This window comes from Eptesicus fuscus, chromosome 10, assembly GCF_027574615.1.
Source record: "Eptesicus fuscus isolate TK198812 chromosome 10, DD_ASM_mEF_20220401, whole genome shotgun sequence".
Taxonomy (NCBI): Eukaryota; Metazoa; Chordata; class Mammalia; order Chiroptera; family Vespertilionidae; genus Eptesicus; species Eptesicus fuscus.
Window position 1 is genome coordinate 31,942,172 of NC_072482.1, and position 26,075 is coordinate 31,968,246.

At 38.2% G+C, this 26,075-nt stretch overlaps 1 protein-coding gene and 1 non-coding gene across 2 annotated transcripts in view; both read left to right on the plus strand.

Annotated features, from left to right (window-relative positions):
- The window catches only part of COL19A1 (collagen type XIX alpha 1 chain), a 294,498-nt gene that overhangs the window by 98,272 nt on the left and 170,151 nt on the right, over positions 1-26,075 (plus strand). The window lies entirely within an intron of this gene.
- Positions 7,786-7,902, plus strand: LOC114231193 (small nucleolar RNA SNORA77). The gene has a single exon (XR_003617164.2). It is a non-coding gene; the product is annotated as a small nucleolar RNA SNORA77 (small nucleolar RNA).

Here is a 26,075-nt window from a genome sequence, read left to right on the forward strand (position 1 = left end):
GCACAGCTTCAGGTAGAGCGCTCAACCAGAAGAATCGCCAGGAAATAACATCAAGAGGTTCCCTCTGAGAGTTCAGCTGATGGCATGTTTAGCTCACTCACCCCGAAGGGGCACCACCTGACCTCCAAGCAAGCAATCATTATGGTAGGGAACTTTTATATTTCTGGAATAATATTCCTGCTAGAAGATCCATGTGAAGTCTCCAGACAAAAGATTAGAGAAACTGATGTCCCTTTAAAAGACTCATGCTGGCTTAAAGAGACTTTAGATAAGCTTTTTGCTTGGCATTTCCCAGGAATTTCTGAAGCTATTTTCTTTATTCTTGCCATTTATAAAACTGAAAGTTTTAGTGTAAGAGGGTAAGTGGATTTGGCTTCTATTATGCTAGTTAAGATCCTAAGGCAACTTAATCTAAAGTATCTTATCCTTCCTTTGATTGAAGGTAGAAAAGAAAAAGCATGAAATGTAGCCAAAGTTTTAGCATTTGATGATAAAGCATAAGTTGTGAATTCCTGGCTTTACCTGCTAATAAATAGTCATATTTACCAAAGAACCCCACATTTTACAGATGTTAAATTCCAATAATTGACTAGCGAGATGTCCAGTCCTTTCTTATGATCCCCCTCCTCAAATTGTCACAGGAATTCTCAGGGATTCCATATGTATTACCTCTGATCAGCGTGTGAGTTAACATAAAGTATTTTTTAAAAATATATATATATTTTATTGATTTTTTTACAGAGTGGAAGGGAGAGGGATAGAGAGTTAGAAACATCGATGAGCTGCCTCCTGCACACCCCCTACTGGGGATATGCCCGCAACCAAGGCACATGCCCTTGCCTGGAATCGAACCTGGGACTCTTCAGTCTGCAGGCCGACGCTCTATCCACTGAGCCAAACCGGTTAGGGCTAACATAAAATCTTGCCACTGTCATTTCCTTTTTTGGTTCTTGAGAAGAGGAATAGAAATTTCTTGTATAATTTGAATTGGCATCTATAGCTTTGCTATATCTTCATTCATTTAGGTTGATGGCTTGTCATATCTCTATCTATATGTATATATATAGAGAGAGAGAGGGACAGAAAAAGGTAGATAATTATTTATCTAATATATAGTTATTTTGTATGTTTATGGAATATTTAGAAAAATGTATGATTCCTTGGAAATTTTTAAGTTAAAACAGACATTTTGCAGGACATATTTCTGGATATAAATAATAATAAAGAAACCAAGAAAAGAAGAAAAACACTTCCAAATATAACCTTTAAATTAAAGAGTAAATGGAAAGAGAAATTCATAGAAATCAATGAACAAGAAGAAGCATCTATAATAATAAAAGCGTAATCTATAATGATAAAAGCATAATATGCTAATTAGACAGGATATCTTTCCGGACATCCTTCTAGACAACCTTCCAGACGAAGCCAGGACTGTGAGGGAAGCCCAGGTCCTGGGTGCCTGCCGGCAGCCAGAGAAAAGCCCGGGTCCCAGGTGCCTGCCAGAAGCCAGAGGGAAGCCTGGGTCCTGGGTGCCAGAGGGAAGCCGGTGCCGGCAGTGGGGGAAGGAAGGCCTACTCTTGCACGAATTTCGTGCATCAGGCCTCTAGTGGAATATAAAAAAGCTATACTCTCTAAGTTCCATGTTGTTACAAATGGCAGGATTTCATTCTTTTTTGTTGTTGAGTGTCCATATATACAGTGGACACTTAGGTTGCTTCCATATCTTGGCTATTGCAAATAATGCTGCATAAATTTTGGAAAACTGAAATTAATATTATATTAGTTTCGGAAATGAATTTTTGTCTTATACAATAATAAAAAGAGCTACAAATATACCAAAATAAAATACTAGAAGGGAATTAGTAAATATAATCGCTAAAATCAATGAAACAAAATTTTTAAACTGTAAAAAAGATAAACAAATCTAAAAACTGGTTTAATAAAATTACCAATAAAATAAATGAATAAAATTCAGTTAATGAAATAGAAAATAAAAATGAGAAAAATTAGAATAAGAAAATAAATTTATAAATATAAATTTGAACACAGATAGTATATGAACTAAAAGAATTCTGAGAGAATACTTCATGTACTTCTAAAGAAACAAATTAGGCAACTTAGAAAAATAGATGATTTCCTAAAAAAAAAAAAAAAAGTTGGCTGGTGTGGCTCAGTGGTTGAGCATCAACCTATGCACCAAGTGGTCACTTGTGGGCTCAGTCTCTAGTAGGGGGTGTGCAGGAGGCAGCTGATTAATGATTCTCTCTCATCATTGATGTTTCTCCCTCTCCCTTTCTCGGAAATCAATAAAAACATTTAAAAAATATATGGACAGCTTCAAAGAAGTCAGCAAAGTTTTAATATCTAATCTAATAAGAAATAAAGTGAAAGCTATAAGTAAATTTACTTATGCATGTAAATATACTAGAGGCCTGGTGCATGAAATTTGTGCACTCAGGGTGGGGCATCCCTCAGCCCAGCCTATGCCTTCTCACAGTCCGGGAGCCCCGCGATCAATCCCCCAAAGAGGTAGGCCCCACCCACCCAGCTGGGGCTCCTCTATGGATTGCCCCCGCAGAGGGAGGCCCCGCCTACCCGCCGCAGCCCGCTGGTCGGTGGCCTGGGCCTCCCTCTGCAGGGTGATCATGGGGCAATGGCCGGGCCCCTGACCAATCGCATTGCACCCATCTTGGCTGGCCTGGCGCCAGTGGGTGTCATACCATGGTCGTCCGGAAGGTAGTCCGGACCGTGGTTCTGCTGTTCAGTCATTCGGTCGATTTGCATATTATGCTTTCATTATTATAGATGTGCTGGCTCTACTGACTGTATCCATATGAAAAATATATTCTATAGAAAAATGAATTCAAGATGGATGAAGGAATTATGTAAAACTCAAAACAAAGTATATATTTTACATTTGTACAAGCTAGGGGGAAAGGTATACCTAAGCAAGATTTTTAACTCAGGGACTATAGAGTAAAATAAAAGACAGTTGTATTAGACATATAAAAATTAAACATTTCAAAGGTAAGGGACTATAACAAACATTAATTACAAAGTGGTAGTTCTGGTAAAGTTATGATTAACAGGCACCCAATTAACATTTGTACTTTTCAAAGAGTTTTTAAAAATTGAGAAAAGATAAAAAATTTAATATTTTAAAATAAACAAAATGTATGGATAGTAGTTTGCTACAGAGCCAACCCAAAACATTAGCAAACATATGAAAGGCTCAGATACACTAGTAGTCAGTGATATGTAATTTAAAGCAATTATGAGCTATGACTACACATATCACCCTGACACCTGTTGCTGGATGTGATTTAAAGACAAAAGCATTCCCATACGTTGCTGATGGTATGCGGAGAGCAACAGTCTCTTTTGGAAAGCAATTTAGCAACATGTAATTAAAATTTTAAATAATCCCTTTACCTAGCAAATTCCTTGAGACTTTGATTTATACAAACTATATCACATGCATATAGTGGTGTTTATTGCACATGATTTGTAGTGGCAGAAAACTGGAAACAGTAAATAGTCATCAACAGGAAAACACTTGACTACATGATGGTACATCTATATCATAGAGTATCATGGAACCATTGGAGAGAATAAATTAAGACTTTATCAAGTAATCCAAATTGAGATTATCTTGAGTATTCTAGGACCTTGGCCTTTCCATACTTATATTAAAGTCAACATGTCTATTTCCACATTTACATACCTACAACCTGCTGAGATTTTGAATAAGTTTTTTTCAACCTATAGATTGTTTGGGAAGATTTATCTTTTAATAACATACAGTCATCTAATCAGTATATCTATTTATTTAGGTTTTTACTGTTTCTTAGTTATGTCATTTTCAGTATAGAGTTATTAAATAAATTTATAATAATATTTGTTACTAAGTATTTGATGTTTTTAATGTTATTTAACAAATTTTTTAAACTTTATTTTTATTTTTTACATTATTACAGATGTCCCCATTTACGGCTCCCTTTACCCACCTCCATCTAGCCCTCACCACCCTTTCCATTTGGCCATCACCACACTGTTGTTTATGTCTGTGGAAACTAACTTTAGATTTTAACTTCAATTTTTTTGCTGCTAGTATATTAAAATACATTGTTTTGTATATTGATCTTTTATCCAGCAACCTGAATGATTAATTCTAATAGTGTATAGATTACCATGTTATATATGAATAAACAGTTCTACTTCTTTTATCCTAGTTCTTATTCATTGGATTTCTTGCCATATTACAGTGGCTAGGACTTTTGGTACAATATTGAATAGAGGTGGTTATAGTGAATACCCTTGTCTTATTTCTAAATTCATTGGGAAAGAATTTAATATTTCATAATTAAATATGCTGTAGGTTTTTGTAGAGTGCTTTATGAGAAAAAGGATATTAAGAATACAGTTTTCTGAGTTATCCCCTCAATACCTATTCAGATATTTAATTTAAAAAATGCATTTTTCTGCCCTGGCCAGTGTGCTCAGTGACCAGGGTTCCATTCCCAGTCAAGGGCACCTACCTGGGAATGGAACCCTGCCCCAAGTTGAGTTCACTCCCTGCCCCAAGTTGAGTCCAGGTGCAGGAGGCAACCAGTTGATGTGTCTCTCACATTGATGTTTCTCTCTCTCTCCCCCTCCTTTATTCCCTCCCTTCTAATCTCTCTGAAAAAGCAATGAAAAACATATCCTCTGATGAGGATTGAAAAAAAAACAACAACAATCACATTTTCTGCAACTGGTGAAATGACAATATGATTTTTCCTTCTTTTCTATTTATGTGGTGAATTTTGTTGATTGATTTTTAAATGTTAAACTAGACTTGGATTCCTATAATAAAACCTATTAGTTCATGATGCAGCATCCTTTTTTTTTATATCACTGGATCCACTTTGCTAATATCTTCTTTAGGATTTTTGCATATCCTATCTAATAAAAGAGTAATATGTAGATTGACCATCACTGCAACACACAATATAGTTGCCCCCATGTGGTCAAAGATCCTGCCCCCATGTGGACACAAGATGGCCACCACAAGATGGCCAGCAGGGGAGGGCAGTTGGGAGGCACCAGGCCTGCAAGGGAGGGCAGTTGGAGGCGATCAACCCTGCAGGGGAGGGCAGTTAGGGGTGACCAGGCCGGCAGAGGAGGGAAGTTGGGGGCAAACAGGCTGGCTAGGGAGCAGTTAGGCATCAATCAGGCTGGCAGCGGAGTGGTTAGGGGGTGATCAGGCTGGCAGGCAGAAGTGGTTAGGGGCAATCAGGAAGGCAAGCAGGTGATCAGTTAGGAGCCAGCAGTCCTGGATTGTGAGAGGGGTCCCAGATTGGAGAGGGTGCAGGCTGGGCTGAGGGACACGCCCCCCCTCCATGCACGAATTTCGTGCACCGGGCCTCTAGTATGTCTATGAAAAACCTGAGTGATTCCTTTCTTATAATTACCTTGTCAGATATTAGTATCAGAGTTGTACTCAGCTCATAAAATGAAAACTGTGATCTCCTTTTCTGTTCTCCAGAGGAGTATATGTAATATTTGTATTATTTCTTCCTTAAATATTGTTAAGAACTAGTCAGAAAAGCCAATAGGATCTAGAGATTACTTTGGGAAATATTTTAAATTGTGGGTTTAATTAGTTTTTTATTGCTTTCTTTTGTGTCTCTCTTCAAAATTTGGCAAAAGTTTTGTTCCTGTGGTTATAGTCATAAACTAAGTTCTCTATTTCTCCCCTCAGTATCTTGATTTCCTTCTCTGGGATGGCAGAATTAATATGTTTCCACTTCTTCCATCCCTACAATTGTCTGACTTAAATGAAGTACGTTATGGTATTTATTTTTTACCTTGGTTTTATTGATATGCTAGTCTTTGTTGCTTAATATGGTTTTAAGATGAACTTTATATACCTCATCACAAAGAAATTCTTGCACTCATATTGCCACTCCCTTTTTTCTCCCTTCACCTTCCAGTTTTTGTTAGACATGTAATTTTAACATTTTTCAATATTACAATGTTTAGATTTTGTTCTATTCACAATACCCAATTTTTCTTTTAATCTTACAGCTAATTAGAATCTGTGTTCAGTCTTTGCGTACATGTTTAGTGTTTTTCTTTTATTTGGCTGATGCTTGTCTTCTAGTTTTGTTCTCAAAAAGTTCATGAGCCAGATAGCTCAGTTGGTTAGAGTGTTGTCCCAAAATGCCAAGGTTGTGGGTTCAGTCTCCGGTGAGGACACCTACAAAAAGCAACCAAGTGGAACAGCAAAAATCAATCTCTCTCTCTCTCAATCTCCCTCTCTCTAAAATAAATTTAAAAATTTTAAGTTCATGAAAAATGTATATGCAGATTATGTGGGGAGCCCCTCAAAAAATTTTCCTATACTTAATGACAGTTTAGTTGGATTTATAGTTCTTGGAACAGTCTTTGTTTTCTTGAAGACATTTTAGCCATTGGTCTACTAACATTATTGAGTGTTGAATGTTGCTGTGGAGTTATCTGCAACCATCCTAAAATCTTCTTTTTTCATATGAGACTGATAATTTTCTTCACTTTAAAGATGGAATTAATGTAAACGAAGGAATCAAATGTGTTAATTAATTTTACTGAGTTGATTTAAGGGCTTCACTTAAGAGCTGATTGTATTTAAGGGAAATTTTTTTTTTTAGATTTAATTTGGGTAGGTACAGGTCTCCCTACTTGTAGTTGGAGTCCACACATAAAGTAAAGCTGAAGCTACATCTTTGAGAGGAGAGATCCGTTCCTTGGGCATTAGAAGACTTGAAAATGAACTGCTCACTATTAAAATTTTGATAGTACAAGGTTAGAAGTATTTAACCTGAGTTTCATTGTGTGGGATGGTTTTGGAATCTTGAGCTTAATGATTCCACTTGTTTAAGTTAGCCAGGTTTTGACTTAATATTGGAAGAGACTCTAAATGAGTTAATGGAGAGTGACTAATGCCAAACAGAGGCATTCGAGTCATTTTCTAATTTTTCCTCTCAATAGAAATACCCTTTCTGCCATCCAGAGGTCCATGGTCCAGTGGTGCATTCAGCACCATTAGAAGAGGAGACAAAGGATGAAGGAAGATTCAGAGCCTTTGCATTTAGATCTGTTGGAGACAGAGCTTAATCAGAAAAAACTAGGACCTCTTGAAACTTATCATAGAGAGGGAAAAGCAGAGACATGGGTCCTGGAACCCCTCACCATTACTGAACATCTTCAAAAGTTCCTTAATCATCTATTTCTTTGTACACAAAACTATAAAAAATGTCTCTTCAAAACTTTACTCAGAAAAGTGTCTCTCTCATGAGTGTCTTTGAAAGTTTAGGCCATTTAAAAATGTGTATTATTAATTTTACTGTGCTAATAGCCATTATGGTTCAGTAGTGTGTATAATATATATCAGGGGACATCTTAAAAAGCATATTATCATAAAATGCATATTAAAGGGCTTTCCACCTACATAAATTGAATTTAATAGATTATAGCAACTACAATGGGCCCATTAGGATCTTTGGAAAACACAGTTCAGGGCCTTGTTAAAACATACATTTTCTTCATGTCGTATTCCACTTAGAAGTTTGCTCTGGTAACCTAGGGCTTGGATATGTTTGTTTTGCTTAGTTAAGAAAAATAAAAATAGAAAAGTTGGTGTTTTTTTTTTTTCAGTAAGACAGTCTATGAAGGTAGGAAGAAAGCAACCTTTACAATTAATTACTATTTTTTGTTTCAAAAAATATACATAGAAAAATGTCATTTAAAAGTAATATCTATCATGCAGACTCACTCTGCACCTGGAGGCAGTCCCAGGCAGATGAATTTTCTGTCTGCCACAGAAACATCCCAGGGTACTGTGACCTGTCAAGGGTAATGCAACTGCCCAGGAGCACGGGAAAAAAATAACAACAATAATAATAATGATAATGATAATCGCTCTGTAAAAGTGTTTAATGACACAGATTACTTTGTATAAAAAAATTCTTTCATGTTTTAGAATACTGAGGGTATATGTGTTTCAGTTTAAGCTAAGGTTATTAATTGTTTTATCAATGGATATACTTTAATGAAAGGCATTGAGCATAGATTATATCCAGTGTTTTCCATAATGTGGTCTACAGATCAACTACATCAGAATCTCCTGGGTGTTTAGCAATGCCTGTTTCTCCTAAGTCCCTAGATCTACTTGAGAAGAAGTCTAGGCATGTGCAGTGAAATTTGTATTTTAATGAACTCAGAGATTCTTGCACAACAACTGAGATTTGAAAGAAGTGCTTATTTTAATCTACAAATGCAACCACATAATGTAGTCCACACCCAAGTCCTATCTAGACTGAAATCTGCTAACTGGGTGTGTAGTCTGACTGCAGAGTGTGGCTATAACCCCGTAAACATTCTTCCAGGAACACTTATTTTTAAACCAGTCCTGATCTGTACTACCCACGTTGGATTTACATGAGAAGCCACTGAGCTTTGTGGGTCTAATGCCAAGTCTCCCAATTCTAACTTTGTAGTAGCAGTTTTAAAATGTGTAGAGTAGAGATTTGAGCACAATTGTTCATTGGAAATCCTCTCCTCTTGCTAGGACTTTGGGTGTTTTTTAAAAAAAAATCATTTTGGTGGTTCAAAATCAAAAGGCATCACCCCAGATGTGTCCACTTATGGCCTATGGATGAACTCAGTGATTATAAGGGACTCTTATCTGACTGCACCACTAGCTATACCAACACAAAAGACAGCAAAACAAAAACTCTTTGTCATGTTATTTTTCATTCTATAGTCTTCTTCAAAAAGGGAATTATAAAAAAAGTGAAATTCTATTATTAACTTAATAACCCTATCTCTACATTTCCCTCCCTGTTTTCTTTCATTGTAGTAGTACAAACAGTAGCACCTTTTGCATATCTGTGGCACAAAAACAAGGCTACATTGAAGGAAAGTTCATTTGCTACTGAGAAGCATCAACTATGATGGTTGAAAAAAAATTAAAACAAATATCACACTGCTGGCTTAAAGTCTTTAAAAGAATTGCCTGGTTACTTGCTTCACAACGAGCAAATCATCAATGTTCTTATAAGCTTGTGAAGTTTTCTAAAAGTTAAAGCCATAAGCACTGCCATTTGTATCATGGCTCTTCCATTTACTGGCTGCTAAGACTTGGATCTGACAGAAGGCCTCCCAGCTGTGTTTAACTGCCCTGTGGGGTTGGTTCTTGATTGTTGATAAGGATTCCCAGCTGTGCTTACTTAGCAGCTCTCTGATTAATATTCTTCCTTCTCCTGTAGAGAACCCCTACTGAATAGAGTTGTTAATTCCCTATAAAATCCAGTCAAATAATGGGCTTTCTCAGCCCAAGGTTGCAGTAAATGGAAAATGTGAAAAGTTTGAAATGAAGTATGAACATCAAGTTTTGACATGGGAGGAATAAACCAAGAAAAAAAAAGATAATTATTTGGATCCTTAAAGCTTTAGACTAAATATTCTGATTCATATGGGTTCTGGAAAAGACAGCAATGCTTTGCTATTGGCCTTGCTGTAAGAAACAGATCTTTATTTTAGTTTTTAAAGAAAAACTTAAACTTAAATTAGAAATTATTTAAAAGTGCAGCATTGTTACAGTTTTCTTTCTCTGTTCCTATGGTTTTATTCTCAATTAACTGCAGCTTATTTAGATCAGTAGTTTATTATGTTAGAGGCAAGTAAGAAGTTATGTGTCATTTTCTCTACTTCTCATATTGGTTAGACTTGACTAACAACTCAATAGTAAATTGTGACACTATCACTATTGAGAAATATAGGCCAGAAAATAAAGATGCTTCCATCTAAAATAGAATTACATGTCTGAATTATCTGAAAAGGGTCTTTAGTCCTCCACTACAAGCTTGCTTTTGAGATTTGTCCTTTCCCTATTAGTTGGTTCCCAGATGGGACAGTAAGAAATCAAACCATTCTCACTACTAATAAATAAATGCTGTACTAGGATCATTTAGGAAATCAAAACACTGCTATGAAAAGAGGTGTTAGCACCTCATATTTCTTCATGAATCAGACAAGAGAGTTTATTGAGTTCTGTGCTAAAGGAATGGAAAATAATAGAAGACAACATTCATGTATCTTAAAAAGACTCAAAATACTGTTAGAGACTCCAGCCAAACTACCTTCCCTTTTTCCTTCAGCAGTGTCAGCTAATCTTATCTGTTCAACCATCACCTCTCAGTCCCAAAACTGCACCCTACACCTGGGTTCTCTCCGTGTTTCAGCCCACTTTACCCTTTTATCTACTAGACCTGTCTTCTTGGATGGCTTGTTTGTTTCATTTAGTTCAGTGTGTTCAAAACAAAATCCTTCCTCTTTTCTCTCACATCTGGTTCTCTTTCTGCATTTTGCTCTTTTCTGTTAGCGGTGGTGACATCACCATCCTCCCAAGTTTTGCCCAGGCCCCAAACTTGTCATTTCTGTCAACTCTTATTTCTCTCTCTCTCTTGCTTCAGTAGCATCTCATTTCTTATAGTTGCCCTTCCTTTTCATTGCCACACAATGACCCTAAACTCCAGCCTTCCTTGCTTTTGCTTAACCTGTTGGAGTAGCCTCCTAACTGAATTCCTAGTTCTAATCTCAACCCTCCCAATAATTCCTCCTACAGATTAAGCTCCATTAATCTCCAAAAACTATAGTGTCAATCTTTCACTCCAAAGAGTCAGTGCCTCCCAAATGGTTATTTAAGGCTGTCCTGACACCGCTAACTTCTCCTTCATGGTAGGTCACAATCCAGTCTTGTCTGACTTTCCAACTTCATTTCACAGCATTTCTCTTGTTCGGAATTCTGCGCTTGCCTCAAACCAAGTAACTTGCTGGTCCTGATGTTTGTGCCTTTACTTTACCTTTACCTTGTTCTGGAGTAGCCTTCCTTCATTCCTTTGGGTCTAGATCCTGCCTAAAACATGGGAACTTGACCAATAATTAGGTACATAATTTAAATGTAGGCTAAAGTTTAAGAGCCTGAGCCATAGAGTAGAACTGCCTGGGTCCAAACCCTGGTTCTGCCAACTTATTAGCTAAAAAATGGGGGAAATTATCTTAATCCATGGTGCTGTGGTGAGGTAAATAAATTAAAGCTCTGAGAATAGTGTCTCAAGCGTATAAGATCTAATGCTAGACATCATTTGTGAATGAATAGCTTTAATTTCTAGGGCTTTACCCTTTAAGCAAGTTTTTATTTAGGTATTAAAAAGTTTAAAGATATGTATAAATAACACATCTCTTTATTTGTGGGCACGAAAAGTATACTTCACTTACGTTTATGTAAAATAAAGAACCTATAGTCAGGCATATTACAGAAGTTATTAAAGACAATTTCAAACAAACAGTAGTATATAGAATAGGATAAGGAATCCCTATGTATACACCAACTGGCTCAACTCATGGCCAATCTTGTTTCAGCTAGATCCCTTCCTTTATGATTTTGAAGCAATTCCAGACAGTTTAATATGTATCTCTAAATGGTAAGAACATTTTCTTATATAACCTCTATACCATTATCACTCTTATAAGTTTTAACCGTAATTTCCTTTTTATAGGCTTCTTAAATTTTTTATTGAATTTATTTATTAACCTATATCCTTTAGGTTAATATAAAACTATATAGGGTTCAGGTATATAATTCTATATCTATATGTTGTATTGTGTGTTCACTTCCCTAAGTCAAGTGTCCTTCCATCACCACTTTTCCCCCCCTTTTCCCTCTCCTACCTCCCCCATCCCCCTTTCCCTCTTTAACAGTAATTTCTTAATGTCATTAAATAGTCATTTGGTATTTGGATTTCCAACAGTATAATAAAAGTCATTAATTTTTTAAACAATTTGCTTTAGTCAGGATCCAAATAAAGGCTCACACATTTCCTTTGGTTCCTGTGCTTTTACGTGTCTACTAATCTGTAATATCCCCTTCTGTCTCCGTTGTTTTGTTGTTTGCTTTCATTAAATTATTTGTTAAGGAAGCAATGTTGTTTGTCTTGAAGAATTTCCCAGTGGATTTTATTACTTCTCCATGATGTAATTTAATATGTTCTTCTCATCTCTGTGTTTCCTTTAAATGAGTAGTTAGATCAGATTTAAGTATGATGTTCTTGGCAAGACTACTTCGTCAGTGGTGTGGTGTTCCTCTATCATAAGTGACCTAATGTTGGAAAATTTCTTTTTGTGATGATAGCAGCCTTGATCATCAATACCTACACTCATTAACTAACTTAGGGTTGAAAAATGATGATATTTTAATTTTATCACTTACTCTACATTTATTAGCTGGAATATGTCTAGAGGGCAAACTTTTCCTCATCTACTCTCTGATTACCCAGTGGCATATTACAGAAGTTATTAAAGGACTTTCACAAAGGAAAGTCCTACTAAATATTTGATTCTTTCCATTGATAAACCATTTTTCAAAGTAATGAGCTGATTCTCTAGTATCTTCCAATGCTTACCAATTACATTTTATTTCATTTGTTTGTTTTTTAGTATTATGAATATATTTAAATCTATTGTAATTTTCCTATTTGACCTCAAATTGTCTCACTCTTGGTCAGTAGGAATCTCTTCCATTTAGCTTCTGAATCCCTTTGACATGAACCAGGCATCTTTGATAGCTTCTTCTCTATCCCTTAGGACCGTGGTCCGCAAACTGCGGCTCGCGAACCACATGCGGCTCTTTGGCCCCTTGAGTGTGGCTCGTCCACAAAATACCACGGCCTGGACAAGTCTATTTTGAAGAAGTGGCATTAGAAGAAGTTTAAGTTTAAAAAATTTGGCTCTCAAAAAAATTTCAATCGTTGTACTGTTGATATTTGGCTCTGTTGACTAATGAGTTTGCCGACCACTGCCTTAGGATAACATGGTCCAGGCTCCTGCACATTATATAAGTCCTAATTATATTTCAAAGCCTAACTTAGTTTTCAGGTCCAACACGAAGACTTTCTGACCATAAATGCCCACAGTACATACCTCACCACTGAACCCCTGTGGCTTTCAGTGTTGTGGGCTCCTTTATCAATAATCAGAGGCTGATCTTCTCTAAACGGCAACATTGAGTCTTCATATCCCCAATGCTTTGCATAAGGCATTGCATAGAGTTGTTATGTGATCAGTTTCTCTGATTATTTTATACTGCCTTAGTCAATTAAACTTATAAGCCTTTCAATAATTTAATGGGAATAATTTTACTTAGTATGGGGTTTGAGATTCTAAGGTCGGTTAAGACATTTTCTGGTCTTACATGTATAATTGGATTGGTTTTCCTCAGTCAAGATTCAATGAGTAAAATTAAATTAAGCCATAAACTTTGTAATAGTAATATTAGTAAAAGTTGTAAAAAAAGTACAGAAGCCATACATATAACCTTTAACTCAAATGATAGATCATTTGTGTTCTCTCTTTCTCTCCCCTCCCCTCCCTCTCATATTTATATATATAACTATATATAATTATATATAAACAAATATTTATTTTTATATACCAGTAATTTGATAATGTTACTTATGTCATGGCCCTTTATCTCTAAATATTTAATTGTGTATTTTCTAAGAGCAGGGATATTCTCTTACATAATCACAATGATCAGTTTTATGTTTACATGAATTCATTACATATTTTGATTTTAACAGAAATAAATAACACTCATGCACAGTTTATAAACACATTTCTCAGGCAGCAGCTCAAAATAATGCCAAGAGATAGATGATATTATTAGACAAGTTTATCAATAAGGAAACTGAAGCCCTGAAAGGTTTTAGTGGTGTTAAATTCTTCTCTCTATAAATCTTGCTGACTCTAATTTAGTGAGACCTCGTAGCAAGTTTATAGATTTAATGCCAAAGCAAACAGAGAAGAAAACTCTCTAGTCCATGCATCCTGGTCAAACAAAAAACGAGTTACAGACAGCATGAGAGGAATGGGTCCTTGGACCTCGTTTCGATTTGCCTGTGATGAGTGTGGAGAGTTCCCTTCTAGATCGGTCATTCTCACTGGATTCCCAGGCAGCAGCTGTGACAGAATGAACTGTCTCTCTCCAATGAGTATAAAGTTTCATCTTTTTTCCTCATCCGCAAAATGAAATGCAATAGAGAATTTTTAAAAGGGCCTGAAATATTATTACATATATTATTATAATGCAGAAATTTTTACACTAATACCCAGATGACTTTGCAGTTTTGAGAATTCACTCTAGATATGGCATGAGTTCCAAATCAGCCAGAAGAACTGTCATTTAAGATGCCCTTATTTTATTCAAAATTCCTCTTGATGACGTTTCATTCAGAAATATTTTTGGGAGACCTAATGTGTGTCTCTGCCTATGTGCATCTTAGGAGAGGCAGACCAGACTAATGAGGAATGGGCCTACATCAGCATACCTCACATCCTGCCACTCCCTGCTCATGCTCCATTCACCTACTCAGGCATCAACTTAGGCCTGGCTTCCCTAAGGAGGCATTCTCTCGTTATATCACATTTCCCAGGATTCATTCATTCTCCCTCTCCTCCCCTCCACTTCCTCTCCTCTCCTCTCCTCTCCTCTCCTCTCCTCTCTTATCTTCCCCTTCCCTCCCTCCCCTTCTGTCCTCTCCTCTCCTCGCCTCTCCTCTCCTCAAACTACCCCCTCAGCTAATCTGAAAATACTTTGGGTCATATTATTTGTCATGCCTAAAGTAGTGACCACAATTTTAAGCTAAGTGGGAGGGTGGGCTGTAGCATACCATCTTGCTAGCATGGTACATTGGGACTATTTCTGTTTTTTTAATTGGATTGTTTATCTTCCTATGGTTGAATTATAGAGAGTGTTTCTTGAAAAACTATTTGTTCTTTTATATACAAAATATGAACCACAATAAGTTTATAATCTGTAATTGTTAATATATCTACATGTTTAGTTACTAAAGGAAATTGATATGACTGATTTTATAGAAGTTATTTTGTTAGATTAAGTTCTTCCCCTTGGAGAGATAACTTAATTAGGTTTATGTCACAAAAGCAATTAGGTGAGTAATCTTGGCTCTAATCCATTTAGATAAAAGAATTTCAATTTGTGACATAACAAATAAGTTTATCAAGATAGTCATTTTGAAGCTTTATAAAGCAGGGGCATTGGTCTCTAAAGACAAAATTGTCTCAGCCTTTGTTTTTATGCATCCTGTATGTGTTAAGTCATGTTTTATTTTTTAAAGTTATCTTTATTGTTGAAAGTATTACAGGTGTCTCCTTCCCGCCCCCGCCCCCCCACATTGACCACCTCCATGTAATTCATAATATAGCACCTTACATATAACTTTTTTCATCTCAGCATTATAACAATACTATTTAGGTAGGTGTAGAAGTTAGTTGCTTTTTCCAGTTAAAATCCCAAAAGGCCAATTATGGGAAAGACTATGAAGATTCACATAGCTGTAAAGACAGACATGTTATTAGACTCAGACCTCCTGTTTCCACGTGCCAGATTCAGTTCAGTAGATCACAATTAGAACCTCAAGCTCTGGCTTGGCAGTTTTTGAAAATCTATCATGTTTCTCAGTATATATTTAGCTGCCAGAGACATACTTAGTTACTTCTTTTTCATCATCATAAATAACAACAACAAAGCAGTAAATTATTATCTATTATAAGGTATAAATCACAGATAACTTTATCTTAGAAAATAATTTATTTAGAAAAGTTCTGTTTTATAACTTATTTGATTAATCTATGTATATGGGTTACTAGTATACTCTCTGTGTGTATTTATAATCAACAAAATATTTTAATAGTTTAAATTACTGAAAAACTAATTATGTAAGTTTATTTAAATCTTTACACATTAATAATTCACCAAAGAAAAGTGTTTTGTTTCTGATCTCCTAAACTGAGTAGATTTACTTCTATTGCAATAGAGCTGTCACCTTATGAAATGTATAAATTTATTTTCTTAGAGTTTGTATTGCTCTCACATATAATATAAAATATATTTGCATTTTATATAAAATACATATGCAATCTAACAGGGTAAAAGGATGACTGGGAAACCATGTACATATGCAGGGGAAATCTGAATAAGCCCAGCAAAAAAGGGAAAAGAAAGATTTGACAAAGGGCTACAACATTAAATGGATTCTCCAGCCCATCCACAGCTTGATCAGAAAAGGGTGGAAGCCTTATGGATTTGAGGTGCTAGAACACAACTTCTGAATAAACCCTTGGATGATCACTAAACTATTTGGACACAGGAGTGATCCCAAGGAAACCAGTTTATGTCCTGGGTGTCCCAGGAGGAGGGGAAAGAGATAAACAAGATACAAACAAGAGCCAAAAACTTCTGAAATTTGATGAAAAATATTAGTCTCTAGATCCAAGAAACTCAATAGAACCCAAGTAGGATAAACACAAAGAGGACCACATATAGACACATCATAGTGAAACTGCTGATAAGCCAAAGACAAACAGTAAATCTTGAAAGCACCAAGAGAAAAACATCACGTGCATGGAATCACAATAAGAATAGTGGCTAATGTCTCTTTAGAAACAATGGAGACCAGAAAACAGTAAAAATGGCATATTCAAAAAGAAATTGTCAACCAACAATTCTATATCCAGTGAAAATATCTTTCAAAGAAGAAGGCAAAAATAAAGAGATTTCCAAATAACAAAAAGTAAAATGAATTTTTGCTGGCAGACTTGACCTATAAGAGTTACTAAAGAAATCTTTCAGGCTGAAAATAAATGATAACAGATAGTAATTTGAATGCATAAGAAAGAAGGAAAAGTACTGGAAATTGTAAATATATGGGTCAATGTAAAAAGTTCTGTATTTGTATGCATGTGTGTGTGTATAAATGTATACCTTTTTATTCTCTTTTCTACTTTTAATTTCCTTAAAAGCATATTTTAAAGCAGAACTATAACACCGTACTGTTAGGTTTATAGCAGATGGATATAATATATATGACAATAGTAATACATAAAAAGTGGAAGGAAATGAAGCTTAATTGTAGCAAATTTGCCATAGTTTACTGAAATTAAGTCAGTATTAGCTGAACTAGATTGTGATAAGTTAAAGATGCATATTGTAAGTGCTAAAGCAAATATTTTTTTAAACTCTCACAAAAGCTACATACTCATAAGAGAAAACTAAAATGGCATGCTAAAAATATTTTTAATAAAATGAAGGCAGTGAATAAAGACCAAAGGAATTTAAATGATATGAGGCATATGGAAACAAAATAGAAACCTTTACCTAATCCAAGGTCACAAATGACTTCTTTTATATTTCATTCTAGAAATTTTGTAGTTTTAGATTCATATTTGAGTCTAAATTTCATTTGAGTTCGTTTTCATGTGGGATGAGATTTGTGGACTAAAGTTTTGTTTTGTTTTTTTTTCCACATGGATAGCCCCCATGCCAAAATTACATTAAATGTGATCTAAAGTCATATGGGCAGTTTACTTACTCTTAGAAGAAAACTGGGCAGTAGAGGCTCCACGACTGTCAGCTGGACACCTACCCTTCAAGTCACTCATGAGGGGCTTTAAATGCTTGACTTAGATGTTCATGCCTTTTTTTCCCATCTTTAAAATGGGATTAATGGGACATTGCATTAAATTTCAATTCAAGGAGAATTTATTATCCTATCTAATAAAGAGTGAATATGCTAATTGACCATCACTCCATCACAAAGATGGCTGCACCCACAGCTGAGGCCAAGTTCCCTTAAGGAGTCTTAATGAGCAATCATCAGGGACCTGAGGCTATGCCCTCCCCTGCCCCCATGGGGCTTGACAGGGGACTCAGGCCACGCCCCCTGCCCTGGCGTCAGGCTGATGGACCTCAGGCTGTGCCTCCTGCCTTGGCACCAGGCCAGGGGACCTGAGGCCACGCCCCCCACCCAGGGGGACTTGACGGGGGACCTCAAGGTGTGCTTCCCATCCTGGTTCTGGGCTAGGGGACCTCAGGTTGCTCCCCCCGCCCCAGCGCCAGGCTGGGGGACCTCAGGCCACACCCCCCACCAGGTGGGGCTTGACAGGAGACCTCAGGCCACACCCCCCGCCCCAGCACCGGGCCAGGGGACCTGAGGCTGTGCCCCCCTGCCTGGCAGGGCTTGACAGGGAACCTCAGGCTGTGTTCCCCACCCAGCGGGGCTTGACAGGGGACCTCAAGGTGCACCCCCAGTGCTGGGTCCGGGGAACTCAGGCTGTGCCCCCCACCCAGTGGGGTTTGACAGGGGACCTGAGGCTGCATCCCCCTGCCAGTGGGGCTTGACAGGGACCTAAGGCTGCACCCCCCCCACCTTGCGGGGCTTGACGGGGACCCCAGACCATGCCCCCCACCCAGCGGAGCTTGACAGGGGATCTCAGGCTGTGTCCCCCACCTGGCGGGGCTTGACAAGGGACCTCAAGGCACACCCCGTGCCCCATCTGGGGGACCTCAGGCCATGCCCCCCATCTTGGTGCTGGGCCAGGGGACCTGAGGCTATGCCCCCTGCCAGGCAGGGCTTGACAAGGGTGGGACCGGGTCTGGATCTAGCCCAATTCGGGGGGGGGGGGCGGCCAGGTCTGGGTCTAATGTGATTTTGAGGCACATGTGGGTGGGCAGGGACTTGACTCTGGGTCCCCCTTTTAATGTGTACAAATTTCGTGCACTGGGCCACTAGTTATATATATTTATATTTACACTTTTATTTATGTATTTATTCACAATCACCATAATGGCCCCCAGAGCTGGAAGGGCAGAGACTATCTTCTGAGGTTTACAGCTAAGCAAAATGCCATTCAGAAATCTTAGCTTCCAGTGCTGTGGGCCCATCAAGTCAAAAGAATTTTCAGGGACAATGGAGTTAAGCTTCCTTGTCAGATTTTTAAGATCCATTCTATTTTTTTGTTGTTAATCCTCACCAGAGAATATTTTCCCATTGATTTTTGAGAGAGAGGATGAGAGGGGGAGAGAGACACACACACATCAATTGGTTGCATCCACACACATGACCAGGACCAGGGATTGAGCCTGCAACCAAGGTATGTGTCCTTGATCAGAATAAAATCTGGGACCTTTCAGTCTGTGGGCCAACACTCTATACACTGAGCCAAACTGGCTAGGGCCATTCTATTAATTTATGAATCCATTCAATAATCATTAATTTAGAAACTACTGTAGTTTATTTTATTTTTTTAACTGATTTTAGATTTTTAAACTGATTTTAGGAAGAGGAAGGAGTAGAGAAAGAGAGACAGACAGACAGACAGACAGACATCAATGTGAGAGAAACATCAATTGGCTGCCTTCTACACGTGCCCTGACCAGGGATTGAACCTGCAACCTGGGCATGTGCCCTGAATGGGGATGGCACCCACCACCTTTTGTGTACAGAATAATGCTCCAACCAACTGAGCCACACTGGCCAGGCCAAGGAAGTTTTTTGGTTTAGCTCTTGCACTAAGAGCTAGAGAAAAATCAGTGAATAAGGAGAATGCAGACCCAGTCCTCAGGTGATTTAAATTCTAGCATGGCCCTTTGGAACCCAGGGATCTGTGCAAAAGTGCAGGGATCTGTTGAGAGAGTGGCAGGGAGAAAGGCTTTGCCCTGGCCAAGGCAAGTTGAGCTGCTCTCTGCAGGACTAGGTTAAACCTCATCAAGCCTGTTGCTGCTCTTCATCTTTAATCCTCTCCTATGTGGTGAGAGAAGCTATGTGGAGACATGATTAAAGCTCTTGGGAGATAGAGTTTTAAGTCCAGCAAAATGGTTTAATCGAAGATTAAACTGAACAGGTAGAGAAAGAATCAAAGGGGGCAAAATCAAAGGAGGTTGTATTTTAGATGATGCATTAATGAATTTGATATCCATTTAAATGTATTGAGTACTCTAAAAATCATCTCCTACCCTCCCTCCCCCAGTGAAGACAGCTCTGTCATGAGGGTGAAAGTCTGTTGTCATAGATGGAACAGCTTGGCTCTCTTAGCACTGGGCTGGGAGTCTTGTCTCAGACTCAGTTTCCCTACTGTGAAAATGGAATAGCAGGTATCTTTAACAATTTCCTCCTTTGTCACTTATAAAAATAAAATAATATAAAAATAAAAGTCATATGGGAATACAAATAACCTGGTATAACCAAAACAACTTTTAAAGAAAAATCTGAAAGACTAATACTATCTGATTTTAACATTTATTATAAAGATAAAGTAATAAAGAAAGTGTCAAAAAAAAAAAAAAAAAAGAAAAAGAAAAAGCCCTAACCAGTTTGTAGTTTACAGAGAGGAAGGGAGAGGGATAGAAAGTTAGAAACATCGATGAGAGAGAAACATTGATCAGCTGCCTCCTGCACACTCCCCACTGGGGATGTGCCTGCAACCAAGGTACATGCCCTGGACCGGAATCAAACCCGGGACCCCTCAGTCCACAGGCCAACACTCTATCCACTGAGCCAAACTGTGTAGTTTATTGTCAATTATGCCTTAATAAAGATGTAGAAAATTTTAAAGTTTAAAAATACCATTACAAAAATAAAAAGCCAAACTACATTTTGGGAGAAAATATTTGCAAATTATATATAAGATAATATGTAAAGAATTTGTATAAATAATATGTAAAGAACTTTTACAACTCAATAATAAGTTAGGGAAATAATTAAAGATGAGCAAAATATTTGAATGGGCACTTCATCAGAGAAGATATGTGTATGGCTAATAAGCACATGAAAAAAATCATTAATCATTAAGAAAATGCAAATTAAAACTGCAGTGAGGTATCACTTTGCACCCACTGGAGTGGCTGTAATAAAATAAGACTGACAATACCAACTGTTGGTGAGGATTAGTAGAAATTTGAAACCCTTATACCCTGATGATGGTAATGTAAAATGATACAGGCACTTTGGAAATAGGTTTGGAAGTTTCCTAAAAAGTTAAGCATACACTTATTATATGATCTGGTAAGTACACTCCAGGATATTTATTTACCCAGGAGAAGTTAAAATACATCTCCACAGAAAAAAATCATGTATGTCATTGTCCATAACAACCTTATTTAGAACTAGAGACCCGGTGCACGAGATTTGTGCACTCGGTGGGGGGGGGGGGGGTCCTCAGCCTGGCCTGCACCCTCTGGAAGTCTGGGAGCCCTCAGGGGATGCCCGACTACCAGGTTAGGTCCATTCCCGGGGAGCAGGCCCAACCCGGCAGTCGGACATCCTTAGCGCTGCTGTGGAGGCAGGAGAGGCTCCCGTCACTGCCGCTGCACTCGCCAGCCATGAGCCCAGCTTCTCGCTGAGTGGCGCTCCCCCTGTGGGAGTGCACTGACCACCAGGGGGCAGCTCCTGCATTGAGTGTCTGCCTCCTGGTAGTCAGTGCGCATCATAGCAACCAGTTGTTCTGCTGTTCAGTTGATTTGCATATTAGCCCTTTATTATATAGGTTAGCTAAATATGGGAAATTGATAAGTGGATAAACAAAATGCAGTACATATATTCATACAAAGAATACTGCTCAGCCCTAAGCGGTTTGGCTCAGTGGATAGAGCGTCGGCCTGCGGACTGAAAGGTCCCAGGTTCAATTCCGGTCAAGGGCATGTCCCTTGGTTGCGGGCACATCCCCAATAGGGGGTGTGCAGGAGGCAGCTGATCGATGTTTCTCTCTCATCAATGTTTCTGACTTTCTATCCCTCTCCCTTCCTCTCTGTAAAAAACCAATAAAAACATTTTTTTAAAAAAAGAATACTGCTCAGAAATTAGTAATGAACTACTTATCCTTGTAACAACATGGGTAAACTTCAAAACCACTATGCTACATCATAGAAGCCAGACCAAAAAAGGCTGCATGTTGTATATGAAGTTTCTAGGAAGAAGAGAGAGAGAGAGAGAGAGAGAGAGAGAGAGAGAGAGAGAGAGAGAGAGAAAGTGTATCTGTGATTGCCTGAGCTGTAGATATGATGGACAAATGACTACAAATTGGGCACAAGAAAACTTTCTGCATGATGCAAGTATTTTAATCCTGCATTGTGGTGATGGTTGCACAATGAAATAATTGTACTAAAACTCATTGAACTGTACACGTAAAACATGTCATTATTATAATATATAAGTTGTACTTTAAAGATAAAAAAATATATCTAGTCTGGAAGTAGGAATTTGAGACTCATTAGCATATAGATGGTCACTATAATTATAAAAGTGGAGAAGATACCTAGAGAAAGTACATTGAAAGGGAAATTTTAAGAACCTGGTACAGATCCCTATGGACTTGTAATGCTTAGAGCACCCAGCACAAAAGAAAATGAGAAAATGTGGCTATAGAAGTAGAAAAAACAGCAACAAATATTATAGTGTCTCAGCAAGCAAGTATTGCTCAGAGGATGCTGGTCAAAATAAAAGCTATAAATGGCTCAAAGAAGAAAACACACAAGAAGGTATCTAATGATGGCACCTGAGACCTTGGAATGAGCAGCTTCTGAGGAGCAGGAAGGGTACAGGGCAATCTGGAGGGGACTTCGAAGTGAGTGAGGGGCAATGGAATGCAGACAAGAAGTATGGGAGGTCTGCTTCAATGTTAATCTGAAAATGGAAGGAGGCAGATGAAGCAGAAACTGACAGGAGATGCAAGTGAGAGGTTTTTGTTTCCATAAAAGATTCAACTGTACGTGTCACTGTAGTTGGAAAGAAGTGAGTAGGAGGAAGGATGTTGAGGATTCAGAGAAAAGGGCATACGTTTAAACATAAATTGCATGAGAAGAATATGAAATTGAAAGCACAGGTTGAGGGATAAGTATTAAAAAGAGAATGAAACAGTTCTTCCATGCATACGAATAGAGGAAATGATGGTATAGATGTAAGCAAATTCATAGATTTCAAGGCATCAAGGGAAAGCTTCTTGGATGGCTTCTGTTTTCTCTGTAGGAAACATGGTCATCTGAGAGTAAGAGCAGAAATCCTAATACTAAGGATTTGAAGGGAATAGAGTAGTTTAACAACCTAGAATGAGATTAATTATTATCCTATCTAATAAAAGAGTAATATGCAAATTGACTGTACCTCCGCTACACCCCACAAGCCATGCCCACCAGCCAATCAGGAGCGAGTATGCAAATTAACCCAACCAAGATGGCTGCAGCCACAGAGAGAGCAAGAGGCTTGGGTTTCCCTGGCAATGGAGGAAGCCAAGCTTTCCGTCTGCCCTGGCCTGCCTTGGCCTCCACTTAAGGCTACAAAGTTTCAATTATAGAAGATAAATAAATCCCAACAAAAATGGCAGCAGCCATGGAGTAAGCAGGAGGCTTGGCTCTGCTGAAGGCTACAAAGTTTCAATTATAGAAGATAAATAAATCCCAGATACCAGGGCCTCCTCTTGGGTCACCGGGGGGCGTGGCCGGCTGGCAAACCAACACAGGCCCCTCACCCAGGCCACCCCACACCCCAAAGGAACCCCCACCCTGATCCGGAACACCCTTCAGGGTAAACCAGCCAGCCCCCACCTGTGCACCAGGCCTCTATCCTATCTAATCCTATCTGATAAAAGAATAATATGCAAATTGACCATCACTCCAAAACACAAGATGGCTGCCCCCATGTGGACACAAGATGGCCACCATAAGATGGCCAGCAGTGGAGGGCAGTTGGGAGGGACCAGGCCTGCAGGGGAGGGCAGTTAGGGGTGACCAGGCCTGCAGGGGAGGGTAGTTAGGGGAAAACAGGCTGGCAGGGGAGCAGTTAGGCATCAATCAGGCTGGCAGGGGAGTGGTTAGGGGTGATCAGGCTGGCAGGCAGAAGTGGTTAGGGGCAATCAAGAAGGCAGGCAGGCGAGCAGTTGGGAGCCAGCAGTCCTGGATTGTGAGAGGGATGTCCGACGGCCCTCAAGGGGTCTCAGATTGGAGAGGGTGCAGGCTGGGCTGAGGGACACCGCCCCCCCCTCCGTGCACGAATTTCATGCACCAGGCCTCTAGTGAATTTATAATGGTGCTTAACTGCCTAGTTATATAATTTTCTCTAGAATTAGTCAACAGCCTAGGAACAAGAGAGAAGATAGATAGGTGGATTCTCTGAGCTTGGTGCCATCGGGAAGATGGAGAAGATCCAGGGTGTATAGAGTAGTGATAACAGAGCAGTTGAAGGATAGATCTTGAGTATGGACAAACATGCAGACACTGGGGGCTGATGGACATCACCTTCACTTGGATTGCCCTGAAACAAGGTTCAAGACAATTCTTGGGGCGGGTAGTTTATCTGAGAGGGATCTCAAGAAACAGGTGTTAGGGGGTGGGGAGGATAAGTCAAGTAACAAGAAAAAGTTAATAACAGGGTGTATTTTAAGCTGGTTATCATTGTAGGGAACTGGAACTGAGTTATGCTGGGGACCCTCTGAGGAATCATGTGGAACATGCCTTGCAATAATCTCTACAGGCTAGGAAATGGACATGGACACATGAATCCACCAACTCCTGTCACTCTTTGGTGGAAGACTGCTTCCAGGGATCTCATACCCTCCCCTACCCCGCCTTCCTTCCAGGCTGCCTTCTGGGAATGAAAAAATACTCCAGCTTCAGAAACACCACAGTCAGGAAAACAAAGATAGGAAGGAAAGTTGAGCTTGAGGTGAAATGTCGACAGCATCCATAGGAATGGATGAACACCACAACTTGAGCTGAAAACTGAAGGAAGTTTAGGGCATGTGGTACAAGGTCAAATTAGACCAATTGAATGAAAGTCCCTATGAATCAAAGTAATTGAGCAAATAACTTGAGATAATAGGAGGAGTTCTTTGACCGTGTGAAAGTTACATATGTCCTCTGAGATGTTCATTTATCATCAGTAAATGGAGATGAGAACCCCCGCTTATAATTACTTCCAGAATTTAAAAGAGTCCTTACTATGCAAGCACTTCACATGGAGTCTGGCATGTAGGAAGGAATATAAAACAGGAGCTAGTATATTTATTGCTGCTATCTATTGAAACATTAGTAATGTTAGTAACTACTGTACCTGTATAATGGATAATAATTGATTAATTCAGCCTCTATAAAAAGGTTTCCCTACTTACCTAAATGTAATAGTTTAAATACCAAAGCATTGTGGTTTTGTTTGGAAGGACATTAACTTTTCAAATAGTTTTGAAATTAGTTTCATCAAAGAATAGACATTGGAAAAATCTTAAATGTAATCTAATTCCCATTCATCCTCTTTCCTTTAGTTGGGATTGCACTTAAGTTTCTATCATTCTAGAATGATTTACTGTATTTTCCAAGAAATCTTCAGAGATGTTCTGTTGGGTTTGTATTTTTTATTTTTTTCTGCGTTTGAACTTATCCAAACACTGAGAAGCAATCTAAATGCATCTAATCTCCAACAACCTCTGGTGGCAAATAAAATTTCCTTTAATTCTAGCTTAAATCTGTAGTACTGTGTTTTTACTCGTTTTCTTCCTAGTGAATAAAAAAGGAACAGCTGGTTACTATTGTCAACTTTCATTTGTTTAGGAGTTATTTAGTATGCAATGCTTGAATATCATTATGTTTTTGTCTGGATATAGAACTCCTCCTGCCTTTCCCCCCCACCCAAAGAATGATAGAATTTACAGTGGAGGTGCTTTAGAGTTCACCTAGTCCCAAATATAACCTGATGAATTAATACCAGTTAAAATATTAATGTCATCTTGCCTTTCTTTTTCATTGCTTGTAGTAAATTACCTGATATATCCTTTGCTCAGTTACCAATTGGGTTATTATTCTTTTTCTTATGTGTGATAAAAACTGTGTGTGAACTAGTAAGCCACCATATACTCTCCCCCATTTTTTTTCACTTGCCTTTTAGTTTAATTTGTGGTATTTATTGTTGTCTTACAAGTATATAATTAATATTTTGTCACATATATAATTTTTTTCTATTATAAATTTCTTATCTAGGTTCCATGATTAAAGACATCTTACTTATCATAAGCTCTAAGCTATGTTCACTTACATTTTCTTCTGATCCTTTAATATTTTCATTTTTAAGTGGGCTCTCTAACCTATAGAGAATTAAAGACTGCACATTTATTCTTAATAAAGTCCATGCTGTTTATTATAGTATATCATTCCA